This window comes from Gavialis gangeticus, unplaced genomic scaffold, assembly GCF_001723915.1.
Source record: "Gavialis gangeticus isolate Ggan-Ray unplaced genomic scaffold, GavGan_comp1, whole genome shotgun sequence".
Lineage (NCBI taxonomy): Eukaryota > Metazoa > Chordata > Crocodylia > Gavialidae > Gavialis > Gavialis gangeticus.
Genome location: NW_017729024.1, coordinates 4673756 through 4684902, shown reverse-complemented (window position 1 = coordinate 4684902; position 11147 = coordinate 4673756). Strand labels below are relative to the sequence as shown.

Below are 11147 nucleotides of genomic sequence, written 5' to 3'. Positions count from 1 at the left end.
CTTCTACCTGACTCCTTCCTAAAGCCTTACTGCCCCTTTCTTACTTTCCAGGCAATAAATCCCATGTAAATCCTAGTCTCCTTCCTTTTTCCCTCGCAAGCACTGTAGAACTGATTCTTATTTGCAGTGAGGCCCATTTAAACCACTCTAGCAGTAAAGTAAATGAGAACTTGTGGTGAATTAGATGCACAGAGGTCAATGTGTTTCATTTATTATACAGCACCTTTACACTCTAAAAGCAGTGAAGGGACATGTAGTGTAAATGAGAATCAGATCCTGAGTAGTCTTTTCTGATTTCCTCTCCGACTTGAAATGATTTAGCCCTTCCTCTCCTGCTTTCTGCCACCCATGCTTCCACCCTGCCTGCTCATTTGTTTCTCCTTCCTGTTTAATCTGGTCATTTAGATTTGGCATTTTGGGGCAGTCTGCTGTATTCTGTTAGTACAATGCCTGGAAGAATGTGGCACTGACCTGATGGAAGCTTCTGTGTGCTACCCCAAAAATTAAGAAGAAAGGTGGCAGTGCATCTTCAAGGTTCTCATTTAGAAAAATCACTTAATATGGATCATCATCTAGTGCAGCCTATGACTTCCTGTAATAATCAGTAATCCTGATTGTCCTTTGTGCTGGAGACACCAGGGAGCAAATTATTGCTTACTTATCTGGTACGAAATTATTTCTTTCTTTTTTTTTTCATCAGGATTTCTGAGGTTTTGCTTTTCTGGTTATTGGGTTTTTTCTTGTTTCTCTAAAGATTCATTTTAAGATGTGGGGAAATGTTCAGGCCTCACTTGTGACATTCACTCATCAGTGGACCTCAGCTGAAGAGAAGACTTTATGAGGCAATGGTGTAAGTGACAACCCAGGTTAATAAACAATTGGGATAATATAAGTTAGGGGTAGCCACATTCATATGGCCCCATAGATTCATAGATTTGTAGATTGTAGAGTAAGAAGGGACCACAATGGATCATCGTGTCCAACCCCCTGACCCTGGCAGGAAAGAGGACTGAGGTCAGATGACCCCAGCCAGGTGACTATCAAGCCTCCTCTTGAAGACCTCCAAGTTAGGTAATAGTACCACTCTCTTGGAAGCCTATTCCAGATTCTGGCCACCCTTACTGTAAAAAAAATTCTTCCTAATGTCTAACCTAAATCTGCTCTCCACTAGTTTGCACCCATTATTCCTAGTTACTCCCTGGAGCGCTCTGGTAAATAGGGCATCACCAATTCCCTGTTGTCCACCCTTGATAAATTTATAGGAGGCAACAAGGTCTCCCCTCATATGTCTGTTGTGAAGACTGAAGAAATCCAGGCTGAAGAGATGAGCTGGGTCTGGCCTGTGAGGTTTCTTGAGGGTTGGATGACCCACCTCCTCTGGTAGGCTTAATGGTTGTTAGAGTCATTGCATTGGCATAGCTGTGGAACCCAGGAGTGAATACCACCATTGCTCACCCCCTTTTCTTACTGCCACCATTTTTAGTCCTGATATAAATAAATGTTCCGTTCTCCTCTGCCTAGAAATAACTACAAAAGATGTAGAAGAAAACTCTCAAAGTTGCAAAAAGTTTACTCACCTGTGCTCAGAAAGGTGTTCTGCAGAGTTTACATGTTGAACAGGCAGTTATCTTAGCACAGGGGTTTTCAACCTTTTTTTAGTCTAAGTACCCCCAGCAGCCAGATGCTGAGTAAGAGCGGGGGATGTAGCACATGGCTGAACGCTGAATAGGGAGGTGGGGGGAGGTAGCTTGTTTCTAGACACGGAGCAGGGAGGCAGAGATGGCGTGTGGGCAAGCAAGGATGGAGCACTGCCACCTCCCAGGAGTGAGGCAGGGAAGCTCACTGGGCTGGGGTGAGGGCAGCTGCACCCCTCTGCAGTGTGGACAAGCTCACTGGGCTGGTGTCTGGTGGTGGCAGCCCTACCCTGCAGAGGGGCACTGCTGCCCTTGCCTCACCCCAGACCTGCTCCTGAGAGGCAGTAGCACTCCATCCCTGCCTGCCCACATGTACCCCCTGGCACCGGTCCAAGTACCCCCAGGGGTACACATACCCCCAGTTGACAACCCCATCTTAACATGTTCGCTATTGTTCACTATAGATTCATTACAAGATTCAGATGACATTTTTATTGAAGTCTACAAAAGTATTGTCCAGTGCCACTGGGGCTATTATAAAAGCTGTCTGGGATCAACACTGGTTATCAACAGGTTTCAGGATGGAATTGAAGGTTTTTATGTTAGCCTATGAAGTCGTAAATGGCTTGGGAGCTAATGATGTGAGAGATTACCTCTCTCCCTGTGCAATGCCATGCTTAAGATCAATGGAATCATCTAAGGTAGAGCACCTTCCCTATAAAAGGGATGGAGATGCAGATAGGATGTCCTCAAGGACAGCATAATTCACACAGATTCACAGAATTTTAGGCCTGGAAGGGACCTCGTGAGACCATCAGGTCCAGCACCCCTGCTCTGGGCAGGAAAGACAGATGGGGTCAAATAACCCCAGCAAGGTGTGCATCCAGTCTCCTTTTGAAGATCTCCAGGGTAGGTGCCTGCAGCACTGCTGCTGGGAGTCTATTCCAGAGTCTGGTCACATGAACTGTGAAGAAGCTTTTCCTTATATTCAGTCTGAAACCTTCTTCCAGGAGTTTATGACCATTGTTCCTGGTTTTCCCCTGGGGTGCTTTGGTGAATAGTTTTTCATCTAACCCCTGATGCTCACCCTCGATATATTTGTAAGCTGCCACCAAATCCCCCCAAAGTCTTCTTTTTTTCTAGGCTGAACAGTCCCATATCTGTCAGCCTTTCATCATGTGGCTTGCTCTTCAGGCCTCTAATCATACGAGTGGCTTTTCTCTGGACTCTCTCAAGCTTCTGTACAACCTTCTTGAAGTGTGACGCCCAGAACTGGATGCAGTACTGAAGTGCGGCCTCATCAATGCCTAGTAGAGCAGGGGAATAACTTCCATAGTTTTGTTTGAAATGCATCAGTTGATGCATGCCAGCATATTGTTTGCTCTGCTAACTGTAGTGGCAGAGCTAGCATAGCCCCACTGAGCCTGTAAGTTTGTTGTGGATTTTTCCTCCCCAGATGGAGCACTTCACACTTCTCAGTGTTGAACGGCATCTGGTTCTGGTCCACCCATCTAATTAATCCGTCTAGGTCTGCCTGGAACATCAGCCTGCCCTGATGCATGGCCGCACTTCCCCAGAGCTTAGCGTCATCAGCAGATTTTGCCAGTGTGCTCTTCACCCCCACATCCAAATCACTGATGAAGATGTTGAAAAGTACTGATCCAAGTACTGAACCCTGGGGGACCCCACTGGCTACCCTCCACCAGGTCAACACAGATCCATCTATAAGTGCTCTCTTGATCCAACTCTGCAGCCAGTTTCCCACCCATTGAATTGTTGAGTCCATAGTCCCCTCATTTTACTTTAACAGCCTCATGGGACACCAATTCAAAGGCCTTCCTAAAGTCCAATAAATGATGTCAACCTCATCTCCCTTATCTAGGTGGTGAGTAACCTGGTCATAGAAGGAGATGAGGTTAGTCGGACATGACCTACCCATGACAAAACCGTGCTGGCTGTCATTCAGAATTTTGCCTTCTACTAGCTTATTCCATATGGACTCCTTGTGAAACTTTTTGAGGATTTTTCATGGCATTGAGATCAGGCTGATCGGCCTGTAGTTCCCTGGGTCCTATCTCATCCCTTCTTGAAAACGGGCACAATGTTGGCCCTCTTCCAGGTCTTCTGGGACCTCTCCTGAGTGCCACAGATTCTCAAAGAAGTTCACCAGTGGTCCTGGAATGACTTTGGCTAGTTTGTTCAGCACTCTTGGATGGAGTTCATCTGGTCCTACTGACTTATGGAGGTCTCCAGCCTCTCTAGCTGTTCTTTTACCAGCTCTATATTGACTGTTTGTCGATGGAAACTTCTTCTCATCTTTGTTTGTCAGAGCCTGTATTTGTCAAACTTCTAGGAACAAGGCAAAAAGAATGAGCTTGCGAAAGAGTGAACTGAAAGTTTGATGAGTTTATTATCTTCAGTGTATTTGTCAGGGAATATTTATTTGTGTGTCAAGAAAAAATGAGTAGCTTTTCATCCTTCCATCACACTATAGCTACTTGTGTTACCTATTTCCATTTTAAGCTATGATCTTCTATAAATCAAAATCAATAAATATCATTCTGCATGTCTCCAGGCCAATTCTAACCTGGATCCTCAGCAATTTTGAAAATCAGACCATTTATTTAGATAACTAAGGATGGAATTAGCCTGACTTCAGGCACTCATATTTTGAAAATCTTGGCCATAACATCCTCTTATACTTACTTGTAAGGAGAGTAGGAGTACCTGCATGTCTTTGAGCTGCACACTTCATTAAAAGCCTAAGGACAGTTACTTTTTGTAGGTTTATAATAAAAAAAGAGATTAAGAAGTGAACTGCAGTGGCTTGGGGACTTTGGAAGCATATTACCCAGAATGTTGAGCTCAGCAATTCAGAATATCTCTCTTCTGAAAATGTAAAATGTTTTACCTTACTTTATCATCTTCATGCAATTGAAAGCTAGCACTAACATGATGAAGGCTTGATATTACTTTGCATAAGATGCAACACAACCTTTGTTTAACACTCAAGTAAAATTAGCCAGATAAAGAAAGAAGGCACAAGAGAGAAAAACTTAAGCAAGTTATAGTTAAGGCAGTGTAAAGGTCAAAATTGTAATATTAAATAAATCTTACATGGTTTTATAAACCCTAATTTATTGTCTATGTGCAACTGACATTTTAGCTCTTGGTTTAATACCAAGCACTTCAAAGTATTCTTGTAGAAGAATGGTTGATAACCCTCTTACACAGCATAATTGGAATTCTGCACGTTAGAACATTTGGTTTCTGAAAGATTTTTGTAAATGTTAATAGCTGTCTTTTAAAATGGTGTAAGTGTGAAATGCTATGAAAAGCAAAGGTTTAAATGTCATTGTGTCTATAATTTTCATATTGTAAAAACTAAATAAGTTTTCTAGAATGAAAAACCTAAAGGCCTGCTGCAAGTCTGAAGATATAAGCTAGCTCATTATTACCTTTTTTGGAAACAGATACGACAGATGCATTTTATAAAACTTTGCACGCTTTAGGCTTGTTTTGCAAAATTTACAATTGAACATTTAAGTGGATGGCAATTGTAGTCAGGCAGATTCTCCCTATTTACACACATATATGATTTGAGAATGAATAATTCACCACAAAAGCAGGCACCTAATGAGACTTCCAGACTCTCATAATCTCTCTCATCACAGGTATACTTCATTCCTGGCTCCACTGGCACTTAGACTGAAAAGCTACTCATGCTTTCTCAGGGTTGACTGTGTTTTCCTTCCGTAAACTAACAAGTGGCTGAAGAGCTATGTCAATATGCAAACACAAGGACTTGGATTTTTTTTTAATATGTCTCTGAAATTAAGATAGCAGATACCTTCAGCTCTAATGCAGAGATTTCTTGCATTTGCTCACATTGGGCGTGTCTATATGTTGCTGCGCCATACATGTAGCATATGGTTAGATTTTGCCGCTATGTTGTCGTAGCAGCACACTATACAGGGGGAGCATGCCACCGCAGCAACATAGCTGCTGATCACATGTAGACCCATGTGATTGCTACGTTGCTGTGGCACACTGTATGGTGATGTAGTGTGTCCATTACCTGAAGAATGGAATCATTAATTCTGGATTATCTCAGTTTTAAAGCAGCTGCTTTTGATAGACTGTCTCCTAAAAACAACCCATTAAAAGAACAAATAGAACAATAATAACTATTACACAATGAGGGTATCAGCAAAACTGTGTTCATGTTTTATATGATCCTTTATTCCACCATTATTAAATATAGTTTAGGGATAAAAGTTTTAGTGGACTGCAGTTTAATTTTATTAACAGTTAGCAAGGGTATCAGTTTACCATCATGCTTGCCTAAATCAAAGAGGCTAGGATGTTTATCAGAGTAAAAATATGTTTTAAAAAAAGCAGGTAACTTAAATAATAATCATGCCAAGAATGCCTAGTCTGTACATGTAGGTTTCAGGAAGCCAGAACAATTTTTCCCTCAGGTACTGTAATAATAAAGATTTACTTCAAGCAAAACATGATAAGAAAATGTTTGTGCGCTAAAGGGAAATAGTCACACTGCAAATATTTCTCATTCCCAAAATAACTTTCTTTAACAAATGAATTTCTTTACCAGGTTCATGTTAAAGGGCTTGTCTGCAGCAGACAGAAAAGTGCTTTGACATTTGCAATATCTATTTTCAGAACAAAATAGTGGAATAGAAGAGAGGGCAAAATTTTCTTTGTACAACAGCCATCCACTGCACCTAGCCCAGATAACATGCACCTATGTGAAGGCTTTTGGACTCTATAGTTCAGCTGTTTATTGTACTAGAAAAACTGCTGCTGTTTGGATGCATCTACACATGCACTTTAATGCACAGTAGATTATTTTACTGTGTATTAAAGTATTACATAAAAACCCATGACATTACACTAATGTGCAGTAAAATAATCTACTACACATTAAGCAACACTAAAAAAAGTGTGCAAATGTGCTACTGCACATTAGAGCAGCCTAATGCATATTGATTTAGAACCTCACATTGGAGGACACTTTTACATGTGTTCCAGGGGTGGGAGGGAATCCCTTTAATTAGACCTGCTCTAATTAAAGTGCTGCTATGTCTCCCATATCAGCATCTCTGTGCTTAAAAATGGCGGCAGGAGCACTTGAACTAAAGCTCATTCAATAAGCTTTATTTCAGGTGCCCCCAGCACCAATGTTATGCATGGGGATGTTGATACATGAGACACAGGATGCTGCTGGAGTGCGAGTCTGCTCCAAGCCGCTGGAATTCCAGCACAGTGGAGCAGCCTTCTCGCTCGTGTATAGGCACTCCGAGTACTAAATGTAATGCACATTAGAAAGGTGCATTAATGCACATGTAGATATGCCCTTTGAGTTGTAAGAGGTCAGTTAGAACCATTCTTTCATAGAAAAGAGGGTGAATTTTTCTCTGATGTCAAAATGTGATGAAATAGTTGTAATGTTGTAATCCCACCTGAAGAAACATGGGAAATGTGGTTTCTGAGGGTTACAAGAGTGCTCTGCCTCACTGAGTGGGAAGATGCAAGAGTGAGGGTTGTCACAGGAAAGTGCCAAAGGAGCATAGGCCTTGGATGGGAGGGGGGTTAATTTTTTGCATACTTATCTTTGCATTTTTCAAGTGTTAAATGCTAACTTACTTTTATATTTATTTTGGCAATTCAAGTGTCTAGTAGGCTGTATTCTTCTATGCAGCCTGTAAATGATATATGTTGAGTTGAATACTTTTCATTTTATTCCTTTCCTTATCCTAGAAACAGGGAAAGAATTACCTCAAGAGGAAAGGGAATTATTATTTTTGCTTCATAATGTCCAGGGCAAGTAGAGCAAACACTGCAAATATAAAATATCCTGTTTTCCTGCTGGCAGCAGGACAAAAAAAATCCCAAACAAAACAAACCCAGGGCTGGTTACCTTGCCAAAAAAAGAAAATTAAGAGCTTGGTGTTTTGGAAGAAGGAAAAGGAGAAGAGCAACTTTGACCTATGTCTTACTGATATCAGTGGGAATTTTGGTCAGACCCAATAAGTGGAGAGAACAATGAGAGATTTTATTTTTCTCTCAAAAACATAGAGATTATTACAGATGTTACTTACTAAGAATGCATTTGTATTAGGTCGCTGTTAATAAAAAGAATGTACTTAAAATATATTTTTTTCAAATTACTGAACAAAATGGTTACCCTTCATCCATTTGTGTTCACGTATATTGCATCTCTTTGAAGAACCTCATCTGTCTTATATAATGGCCCTTTATATCCTTTAAAAAAAGTAAAAAAACATGATATCAGGCACACAAAAGACAGCAGCTGGCAACAAATTTCATATTTACAATACAATGAAAACCTTAATCGCCTTTATAATCCACCAGGCAAATGCAACTGTATTCTAAACATTCACTAAGTATATTATGTTAGAAAAGAGCGTTTGTTCATTTTATATCCTGACAAATGAATGTTTTTGTGGTGACATTTCTCAATCTTCCTCTTTTTTTTTTATTTCCATCTTTTTCGTCAAAGAGGATCATCAAGTGACCTTGAAATCTGCACTGGCATTTTCTTGGCAGAAAGGGAAGCTCTCTTTTCTCATTTGCAAAAATGAATAACAATTTGATCATTCTTAAACTTCTAAAAGGTTAATTATGCTCTCTCCATGAGCACTGAATGAAAACCTGCTTTATCTCTGCCCAAATGAAACCCACAGGGCTCCCATTCCCTCTAACTCTGCCTGGAGACCAAATCCTGCAAGCTGTCAATTAACTCCTATCAGCTCATAGATCTGTGTAAGCTGCAGTTGATTTTCTCATTCCAAAACTATGACAGCTCTCATTTGCCAGAGCTGTCAGTGATTTTAAAAATTTCGCAGCAGGAAAGTGTTATCTGGCTGTGGATTTGGTGGATAGAAAAAGAAAGACCAAGAAAGAAAGAGGCAAAAGGATCCTGGGTTAGACAGAGTTCATTTTAGCTCTGAGATTTTCATCTGTTGCAAAGCCCTACTTGAACTCAAGTTGCTTGTTTCAAACAATAGTACAAACTCAACGTGTTGTGGGCTACAAAGATGATTCCATAACTAGGTGGCTTTTAAATATTACTGCACAATAACATTCAGTCAGCTATGAGCCAAGATTTGGAAAAACTAGTAAAATAGAATAATCAACATTAAATGTGTACCCAGCTACTATTATTTCCTGGCCATAAAACGGCTATTTAGTTTTGAAGTTTGAAATGGTAAACTCAAAAGGCAGGCTGAGAGGCAGTGAGCATTTGATTTCATTTTTAGCTTATAAAAATACTATTCTCAAACAAAATAAGAGAAGATGGATTGACTAGTGAGATCACTATATTTTTTTCTGCTTATTTTTTTTTCATAGTACAGTGCGATCTTGATAAGTCATGAACAACTACAGTTTGCGGTAAAGTCAAAGGAAAATTTACAATGGTCCTAAACTCCTTTTGTATCAAAGTATTAGTAGTTACATTTTAAAATATAATTTATAAATGGTTGTTCTTGCAGTTGAAGCATATGTCTGTATTCTTGATTCTGTTCCTTGCTCTGCACAGATTTCCTGCTGACCTTGGGAAGCTGTTCATCTTTACTGAATGTTGGTGTATCATCTAGGCAATAATACTGATTAAAATCTGTTTTAAAAGATTAGATAGTTGTGAAAATATCATATTTTGAATACAGTTGATTTTTTTAAATGACAAAACTTTGTGAAAATGTTTGCCCCAAAAAGTAGGCAAATCAAGGATTTTTTTTCAACCTAAAAGTAATTAAAATGGAAAAATTCAAAAAATATCAGACCTACCTAGTTTCTTTCTCTTATCAAATAGACAATAAGCTCCATGAGAAAATGATTCTCTCTTATAATCTTATAGGTTTGTACAGAACCTATAGAGACCTTGATGTTGCTTGAGGTTTAAGTGCTTTCATAATGAAGAGAATAACAGGCTCATTGAGGTTTGCTTTTGAAAAGTACAATATGAGGATGAATGAAGTAAGTGAATTCTGGAGCATGAATTAGCTCCATGCATATACAAATGCTCCTCCAAAGATTTTCCTTCTCTCTCAGCACTATCCTTTTAGCTAAAATGTCCCCAAATGAATCATTACAAACTTCTAAGTCAGTTGGAGGGGGTCAGAACCTTGCAGGATGAAGTCCTCTGCTATTATTAGGAGTTACGTTAAAATCCTGACTTCACTAAAGTTGATGTCAAAACTCCCATTGATGTCAAATCACCTCTAGCATCAGTAATCTCAAAAAATGATGAATTCTTGGACAACATGGGCAAGTCACTATGACTTGGTCTAATAGGGAGGAGAAAATAATTTTTAAATAAAGACAAATTTAAAATTAGTCATGTTCTGAATAACCCCCACACACACTTGGCATATCATTCTGAGAAGATGTACGTTTTCATTTTAGCGTTATAATTCACCTTTAAAAAACCTAGTAGTACAACAGTGCTGATTTCTCAACAGTAATATAATTAGCAAGGTGGTATTGTGATAGATTTTTTGACAAACCTCTGAAATATATTACTATGCAGTATATAAAAAAGGTCTTTATGAGGTTTTATCCCCTTGTTCATTACACAGAAAAATAAATACCTAATAGTATATTGCAGGATATATATTATTTATACACTATTCTTCCATTCCTGTAAGAAGATCTCGTGAATGTTACAACTTCACAACAATTTAATTAAGTTTTAACTACACCAAGAAGCTTTAATGAAAAATACATAGTTTTATAGTGTCCTAACTGTGCTACAAAGACCACCTGATACAGTGCAAGAAAGGAAATTATATCAGGCAATTAGTTTTATATTATTAATATGTATTATTGATACTTGCATTCAAATATCACATTTAAGTTCATTTCTTACTTATGATGGACTACTCATGAAGCCTTGTGTTTCTCTGTGTTTCCATATACCTGAAAAATTTTGGAAAAGTCCTACTAGCTGGGGGCAAAGAGTCATTGAGGCATTTTACTAAATCTAAGATATTGATCTAGTAATGGTCCTCAGTCTTTTGAAAAAAATTTCATTTTAATATTTAATATCCACTAAGGATCAGTTTCAGTTTAGTGCCAGAGGTACCTGCATTTCAGTCCCAAAACCTAATATCTAAGGCCATTTGTACACACCACAGGGGTTTACTTCAGTTTAATTTTTCCTAAATTGAAGCAATGGGTTTTTAAAAACATCGCTTCAATTTAGGGTGAAGTAAACCCCCATGGCATGTACCCAAGGGTCAGGCCCAATCCTTATTTGCCTCTCCAGAGGCAGGGAGGGGAGGGCGAGCTGCCAGAGGGCTGAGTGGACCCTGAGTTGCGGGGGAGTAGTGATGGCACCACCCACGTGGCTCCCACCCACAGGCACCCAGCCCAGATGGTCCTGGGAGGCACTGCAGCCACAGAGGGAAGCACCAGGCCCCCACGCAGCTCAGACAGGCAGGCAGGCTCTGGGGGGGGGTCTGGGGG

The 11147-nt window shown here is 39.7% G+C and overlaps 1 long non-coding RNA gene across 1 annotated transcript in view; it reads right to left on the bottom strand.

Moving 5' to 3' along the window:
* Positions 1–7748: 7748 nt before the first annotated feature.
* The window catches only part of LOC109297197, a 52769-nt gene continuing 49370 nt past the window's right edge, over positions 7749–11147 (bottom strand). Inside the window, exon 3 of the long non-coding RNA XR_002097235.1 lies at positions 7749–7919. This is a non-coding gene — a long non-coding RNA (uncharacterized LOC109297197). The remainder of the gene's footprint in view (positions 7920–11147) is intronic.